The 6,638-nt window shown below is 33.5% G+C and overlaps 3 non-coding genes and 1 pseudogene across 3 annotated transcripts; all 4 read right to left on the minus strand.

Moving 5' to 3' along the window:
• Nucleotides 1-615: 615 nt before the first annotated feature.
• LOC141682282 (U1 spliceosomal RNA) lies at nt 616-774 on the minus strand. The gene has a single exon (XR_012559683.1). It is a non-coding gene; the product is annotated as a U1 spliceosomal RNA (small nuclear RNA).
• A 608-nt stretch (nt 775-1,382) lies between these two features.
• Nucleotides 1,383-1,552, minus strand: LOC141681945 (U2 spliceosomal RNA; annotated as a pseudogene).
• A 2,334-nt stretch (nt 1,553-3,886) lies between these two features.
• Nucleotides 3,887-4,045, minus strand: LOC141682367 (U1 spliceosomal RNA). The gene has a single exon (XR_012559769.1). It is a non-coding gene; the product is annotated as a U1 spliceosomal RNA (small nuclear RNA).
• Nucleotides 4,046-4,599: 554 nt separating this feature from the next.
• Nucleotides 4,600-4,791, minus strand: LOC141681953 (U2 spliceosomal RNA). Its single transcript, XR_012559364.1, has one exon. It is a non-coding gene; the product is annotated as a U2 spliceosomal RNA (small nuclear RNA).
• Between the last annotated feature and the right edge of the window lie 1,847 nt (nt 4,792-6,638).

Raw genomic sequence — 6,638 nt, forward strand, 5'->3', positions numbered from 1 at the left:
AATTCCTATTCTGTTGCTTGTTGCAAATTTTATGCAACCACACTCAACAAGAAATTTAGTATGTTGCGAGACTTGTGTTTTATTTTCAAATTTAAACTGAAACTTAAACGGAAATCAATACCGGGTAACACCTTAAATATGAATGATGCGGAAAAACCGTGTTGGGAGAAACCATATGCGTCTTTAGTTTACATGGTTTTTGTCATTGTTTCAGAAAATAAAATTAAAAAAAAACTCCACGTAAGAGGAGAATTAATTTTTAAGCACAATATGTCACCAAACTTAAAAGAAAATGAAACCCTTAAAGTGAACAAAATAATCGCGCAATACAATATATGTGCATGTTGATGTTTGTAATTGTGAATATTTACATCAACTATCATTTCTTATATTATATTATGATGAATTTATTTAGTGAGAGACTATAAATTCATTTGCGTGTTAATAAGAGTAATTTTTACTTGCAAATATTCAATAAATAGTAATAACTTTAAATAAATGAAGTTTTTAATTGATTAATCCCGAATTTTAGATTTCGGCACCCCAAGTTTAAAATCCCCTTGGTTAACCAGGTTTCATGAAATTCAGTAATATAACAAATTATGTAATATAGTTGGCGGGGCTGCGCGAACGCAAGCCCCCTAACACAAATTATGATCTAGGCTCCACCACTTGGGTAGACCTTAGGCAAGAACCCATCCAAAGTGCAATGGAAGTCACTTCCCTAGGCCATGGACCTTAATGATTGCCGATTGACCCCATCCAGGTAAGTAAGTTTTCATGTAGGCCATATATCTCTATTCATAGCGTTGTTGGAAAATTTTACCTTTGATCGGTCGATGTGGGAAATTCTCAGAGCAGACTTTTGTTATCAACGATAGTGTAAATCTTGTCATGATGTATTTGACTATAATTTCGTAGTACGATTGACATGTAATTTAAAATTTGGGAGTTATTTGTCTTAAATAAAAAACAAAGAATATCTATATCTCCAAACGTAATTTCTTACACCACCGGTACCTTTATGCAGTTTGCGGCCAATGAGTGAAAATAGCTTTGGGTGACATAATAACTCGGTTCTTTGAACATGGATCGAAATGAGGTACAATCTTTGTACTTGAATCTGGAAAATCAGAACTTTATTATTTATTGTCATGTATTCTATTATAAAGGGTGAAATTGAAACTATATTACTTATTGTCATGAAATATTATATTAAAAAGGTGAAATTGAGGCTATATTCCTAAATTGTTACAAGTTAAATTATATTTGAAATATATGGTCGTAGTTTTAAACTTTCATCTGGAAACAATCGGAATAGCGATTTTTTTCTCTGGCAAAGAGTTCGTGTCTTTTAAAAAATTATTTATTCTTTGATTTTGTGGGGGTGCGCCAGGCCCGAGCAGTAGTGCAACACTTAGGCGATTGTTATGATCTTCCCCGATAAAAAAATTAATTTAATATCGTGTGAACCATTAGCCCTCATATCAGATATTAAACTGATAAAAACAGATACTACACTTGATCTTAGCCAAAAGGCCGAGAAAGGTATGAATGAACAAGCTATTTGACCTTGTTTATATGGATGAGTTCGGCACATCAATCAGAAAGTATCTCGAGGTGGTACGAAACTCCAGGTACATATAAACTACTAATATAAGCAATGCTGTAAAGCGTGGAATAAGATATGAATATGAATTGTTCGAGTACATACAGATTGACTTTTCCCTTGAAAAATAAAAAAATAATAAACTGTTGGAGTAAGTGCATAAAATGTTTTTCCAAATTGTTTAATTAATAATATGCAAGTCAACTGCTTTTCTATCACTCTTGGCGCGTTACGAATTTCTATTCAGTTGCACGCTGCAAATTTTATGCAACCACACCCAACAAGAAATTTAGTATGTTGCGAGACTTGTGTTTTATTTTCAAATTTAAACTGAAACTTAAACGGGAAAGCAATACCGAGTACCACATTAAATATGATTGATGCGGAAAAACTGTGTTGTGAGAAACCATATGCGTATTTAGTTTCACGGTATTTGTCATTGTCGCGGAAAATAAAATTATAAAAACTCCACGTAAGTGGAGAATTAATTTTTAAGTACAATATGTCATCATACTTAAAAGAAAACGAAACCCTTAACGTGAACAAGAAAAACTTGTTAGTCGCTAAAAACGCGCTAATAATACACGAGAGTATACGAGTTCATAAGTAGTATATAATCTTTTCTAGTTCGTTCCCACAGAGACTGTATTGGTTAACTAATTAAGTCATGCACCTAAGCAACAATGTATGGTTATTATTCAATGCTAAGACGATAACTGATTGAGATTTTTATTAACTAAGAATTAAACTAATAATTAAAACTACGAGAATAAGATTGATTGAATTAATATATTGACAAACATGGGATTTTAACTTCATTAAATACTTCATTCTATAGCCTTTTCATTCTTAACCTTAGCATGCAATGGTGATGATACTAATCAGATAACACGAAACTGATAAACGCCAACTTTCGTTGCACGAGTACCATACTATCAGACATCCATAAAAGAGATAGAAGCTGGATAGACACCAATTATATTGAGACCCTATATGTCTATAGAATTTGACAATATAACGGTTTAAGCACAAGTTATCTATCTTGATTACACAGGGCAAGTAAGATGGTTAAAATTACCTACGAATCATGCATAACAATACATGAACCTGTGCTAGAATGACAAGTTCTAAATCCTTAAATTCACTTTCGCTTCATTAAGAATTAACACGCTATCTTATAAGTTCGCGACGCTCATAAGACGAATAAGCACAACCAATACTAGGTTATCAATCAATCACTACACACTAAGGTATTGAACAAATTAACTAAAGAAATCCATAAATAAATCCACTAGAACCCCACAATTACGATTAGCCCATAATCGGACTTATCATCAACGTGGATTCCGATGAAAGCATGGTAAAAAAAACGTAGTCTTTATAATCAAATAATTAAAACTAAGTACAAAACAAGAGTATAGGTTCAACAAAACAAGAAATGAGCATCCAAGATTACAACTCAAAACAAAGATTCACAAGAATAAACTAGATCGTCTTCGCCTTTGTTGAATTGTGCTATAAGTCTATTGCCGTCTTCTCCTTGCGCTCTGTCTTGATATATCTTAAAAACTGACCTAAAGTATGCTTATATAGCAGCCCAAGTAAGATAGAAGTCCTCCCAATTGTAAATCAATTAGAATCAAGATTCTAAAATCCCGACTTTATTAGCGCGGGCACGCTGGCTCTCTGACAAATGGGCACGGCTGTGCGTTAGACCAGCGCGGGCGCGCCGTGCTTCTGGAAAAACTTCTGACTTTCTTTAATTCCAGCTGCAATCGAGTTGGCTTCCGGAGCTTTATTCCTTAGACTCCATCCTAACACCATATTAACATCAAAACAATGTTAATTCACCTGATTCCTCAGATAAAGCCTGAAATGCAAAAACACTACAAAACACATCAAAAACACAAATAACTTGAGTACAAAACATCAATTCAAGCCTTTATAGAGCATTATAAAGTGTCATAAATGCCACTCAACAATGGCGCAGTACAATATATTTGCATGTTGATGTTTGTAATTGTGAATATTTACCTCACCTATCATTTCTTATATTATATTATGATGAATTTATTTAGTGAGAGACTATAAATTCATTTGCATGTTAATAAGAGTAATTTTACTTGCAAATATTCAATAAATAGTAATAACTTTAAATAAATGAAGTTTTTAATTGATTAATCCCGAATTTTAAATTTCGCCACCCCAAGTTTAAAATCCCCTTGGTTTACCAGGTTTCATGAAATTCAGTAATATAACAAATTATATAATATAGTTGGCGGGGCCGAGCGAACACAAGCCCCCTAACACAAATTATGATGTAGGCTCCACCACTTGGTTAGACCTTAGGCAAGAACCCATCCAAAGTGCAATGAAAGTCACTTCCCTAGGACATGGACCTTAATGATCGCCCATTGACCTCATCCAGGTAAGTAAGTTTTTATGTAGGCCGTATATCTCTATTCATAGCGTTGTTGGAATATTTTACCTTAGATCGGACGATGTGGGAAGTTCTCAGAGCTGACTTTTGTTATCAACAATAGTGTAAATCTTGTGATGATGTATTTGACTATAATTTCGTAGTGCGATTGACATGTAATTTAAAATTTGGGAGTTATTTGTCTTAAATAAAAAAGACGGAATATCTATATCTCCAAACGTAATTTCTTACACCACCGGTACCTTTATGCAGTTTCCGGCCAATGAGTGAAAATAAATTTGGGTGACATAATAACTCGGTTCGTTGAACATGGATCGAAATGAGGTACAATCTTTGTACTTGAATCTGGAACTATATTACTTATTATTATGAAATATTATATTAAAAAGGTGAAATTGAGGCATTAGTTGTAAATTGTTACATTAAGTTAAATTATATTTGAAATATATCGTCGTAGTTTAAAACTTTCATCTGGAAACAATCGGAATATCGATTTTTTTCTCCGGTAAAGAGTTCCTGTCCTTTAAAATATTTATTAATTGTTTGATTTCGTGGGGGTGCCAGGCCCGAGCAGTAGTGCAAAACTTAGGCGACGCATGAAGACCTCAATAACAAGCTATTGTTAGGATCTTCCCCGATAAAAAAATTAATTTAATATCGTGTGAACCATTGGCCCACATATCAGATATTAAACTGATAAGAACAAATACTACATGTTTTTCCCTAACAATACAACAAGAATTACAGAAGGGGGGTTGAATGTAATTCTGGCTACTTTTTCAAGATTTTAAAAACTGTTCTAACTGAATATATATAAGTGTTTGATTTGCAAAGTGCGGAATGAAAGAATTATATAAATCAAAACATAAAGTAATAAAAACACAAGCTTTTAAAACTTTCTGGTGGATTTGAATGTATCCACCATATATATATATATATATATATATATATATATATATATATATCGGTTTGAGAACTCTGTGTAGCTCAAATTGGCTCACAGCTTCTTTGCAAGTAGAACAAATAAAATACATAGAAATTCTTTACAAGTACAGCTTTTTCTATCTCTCTTTCAAAATATGTTTGCTTAGTTTAATGTTCTACTAGCTACACTTGGTTTATATATCACCAAGTTTACATGACAATAAGACAAGATAATAAAACAAACATATCTAGTCTAACTCCATGCTACATCACAACTCTATTCCAGCATCTTTGAATATCTTCATAATTTGCATGGAAATGGTAATGCTTATTTGTTCTCAAATTCCTGCTTAACAGGCTGCCACATTCCTTTTGCAAACACCCAACGCATGTGACTGTGTTGTCACTGTCAACAGATATTTGAATTTGATCATCTGTCGGGTACATGTTTGTTATCCGTCGGGTAGCTCTGTTGATCATCCATCGGGTAGCTTTGTTGATCATCCGTCGGGTAGCTATTTGTCATATGACTCCATTTCACTTATACAGAATTACAAGACATCACATATTTATAATTAATCAACCTATTCTACATATCCACTAGTAGTCAGCATGAATCAAATACTCTTACAGAATCTACACAAAGTTGCTTGCAGAAATGTGCTACAATACTTATTATTACATAAGCTACTCACCCGGTGGATGTCAATTTGTCATCCGTCGGAACTATATTAACTCATCCGTCGGGACTATAATTAAATATCCATCGAGTGCTACTAAATTCACTAAGTTAAATCTACTAAGGTGTTTTTTTTAATTTATCATCAAGTTCACAACATATTCCTAACACTCTCCCCCAATTTATGTCTACTGGAATTATAGCCATAAATTAAGAGAAAATTGATGATAACAAAACATCCTAAAGATACAGATTGAAAGGTAGTAGATAAAACAAATAAGTGCTACAATACTTACTAAAAATTGAATAAAGACAAAGTGTATAAAGAGTTACTCACAATCATTATCAAGATGCTCCTCTAGTCTGAGCAGATAAATCTATTTCCTTGATTGTCTGGATTTCTTCCCAAGCCTCATGTTGTTCTCTTCTATCTGATTTTGGAGTTATCTGTGGAATTCAAGTTCATCAGCTTCAGATAAATCCAACATTTCTTGCATTTCCAGTAGAGTCTCATTGCTAGAGATACTCAATTGGTCCTCCAATCTGAAGAATCTTCTAACTCCCTTTTCATCCCTGAATTCCATCAGCCAATAAGGCCTTAAATGCACTCTCTTTCTTGTGAAGGGAATTGTTAGAGTTTTTGGAAGTGCATCTTTGGCTTTATTACTCCTTAGCTCTTCTATCCTTTTCAAGACCAGTTTCCTTGCAGTTACATTGAACCCAAAGTTCTTCTTGAAGGATGAAAAGACTTTGATCAGAACAAATTGGCTTTCTTGAAGAATCCTGTGAAGTGGCCATATGAACTCTTTCCCTCCCTTGTATTTGAATACCAGCCTTTTAGGGAGATGATTATGAGCATCAATCCCTCTTACTTCTTCCAATTCATCTAAGTAGAGGTTTATATCAGAGAACTCCTTGATGTCACAAATGTATAACATATCTCCCTTGTTGACTATAGATTGAGATTTAGTTAGGGTCTTGGATCT

Source organism: Apium graveolens, chromosome 8 (assembly GCF_009905375.1).
Source record: "Apium graveolens cultivar Ventura chromosome 8, ASM990537v1, whole genome shotgun sequence".
Taxonomy (NCBI): Eukaryota; Viridiplantae; Streptophyta; class Magnoliopsida; order Apiales; family Apiaceae; genus Apium; species Apium graveolens.